At 56.5% G+C, this 1585-nt stretch overlaps 1 pseudogene; it reads left to right on the top strand.

The window, feature by feature from the left end:
* The first annotated feature begins 911 nt into the window (after nucleotides 1–911).
* The window catches only part of LOC104508835, a 1187-nt pseudogene continuing 513 nt past the window's right edge, over nucleotides 912–1585 (top strand).

Genomic DNA, 1585 nt, shown 5'->3' with positions numbered 1-1585 from the left:
CTGGGGGCAGTGCTGCATGGGTGTAGGGTGGCTGTGGGGATTGCAGGTGTGAACAGGGGCTTAGTTGTCATGGTGCCCTGCAGGGCTCGGCCAAGTGCAGGCCAGGGATGCAGCACAGGGCAGTGGTATGCCTGGCCAGGGGTCCCAAGGTAACACTGGCGAGGACACCAGAGTGGATGAAATGCAGCCCCCTGGAGCAGTCCCTGGACTTGCAGCCCTGCACCACTCCCTCCACCTCTCCCACTGGTTCATGGCCACCTGCAGTCCCTTTGTGTCTCCTCAGGGAGGACGCCACAGAGTGCCCCATGTCTCCTGTCCCACAGACTGTGAGGTGCCCTGTGTCCCCCCTCACCATGGGGTCTCCCTTGTGTCCCTCATTCCCATACATCCCAAGCCAACAGATCCCTCCCATTCCCTCAACCACCCTGTTCCCTGGTCATAGGATGCCCCATGCCTTCTGACCCTACCCCATCCTCAGCAGAGTCCCCATAGTGTTCCCATGAGTATGAGAGGGACACTCAGCACCCTCTGTACCCTCCATCTTAAACTCAGCACCAAGCACTCCTGCAACACACACCCCTGTGCCCTGGAGCTCAGTAAGGGGCTGGGGCAGAAGGGGACCTGGGCACCAGGATGCCAGGGTCCCCAGTGCCCCATTTCTCAGTTTCCCCCCACCAGCAGACAAGAGTTTCAGGGACACACACCCCAACTGTGTGATGGTTCAGGCGCAGCTCTGCATTTACTGCACTGCCTGTGCCCACTATCCACCACTGCCACCCCCAGTCCATAGCTCCCCAGGACTGTGCAGCCACCTCCAGCCCACAGGCTGCCTCTGGAGGGACAGCAGCCACACGAGACAAATTAATTTGGCACCCCATCTGCTTCCCGGAGGAGGCATCGGGGTCAGCGGGATGGAAGTGGCAGCCACCGTGGCCGTGTGGTGCTCGCTGGGGCAGCGCCGGCCCCTCTGCTGCGGGGCAGGTCTCCAGGGCAGGTGGCCTTTGCCCGCCGGAGGGGTTTCCCTCAGGCTTTGCATCATGCCAGTGGCCCTGGAGGGCATGAACAAGCCCGTCATAGACCGCATCATCCAGGTGGACCACGTGGGGGAGTATGGGGCAAACCGCATTTACGTGGGGCAGGTGGCTGTCTTGGGTAGATCAAGCGTGGGACCCGTTATCCAGCAAATATGGAATCAAGAAAAAGACCACCTGAAAAAGTTCAGTGAACTAATGGTTGCATACAGAGTTCGACCTACTCTTTTACTGCCTTTTTGGAACATAGCGGGTTTTGTTTTGGGGGCTGGAAGTGCTTTACTTGGAAAGAAAGGTGCAATGGCTTGCACAGTGGCAGTGGAAGAGAGTATATCTGATCACTACAATAGTCAGATCCAAACTCTTATGGAAGAAGATCCGGAAAAGTACAAAGAACTATTGCAGATAATAAAGCAATTCTGGGATGATGAACGGCAGCACCATGACATTGGGCTTGAGCACGATGCAGAAGCAGCACCGGCTTACAGAGTTTTGAAGACAGCTATACAGCTTGGATACAAAGCTGCAATATTTTTATCAGAGCATTCAGTGAT

This window comes from Eurypyga helias, unplaced genomic scaffold (assembly GCF_000690775.1).
Source record: "Eurypyga helias isolate BGI_N326 unplaced genomic scaffold, ASM69077v1 scaffold14164, whole genome shotgun sequence".
Classification (NCBI taxonomy): Eukaryota; Metazoa; Chordata; class Aves; order Eurypygiformes; family Eurypygidae; genus Eurypyga; species Eurypyga helias.
The sequence above is the reverse complement of the archived record's forward strand: the minus strand, read 5'-3'. Positions and strand labels throughout refer to the sequence as shown.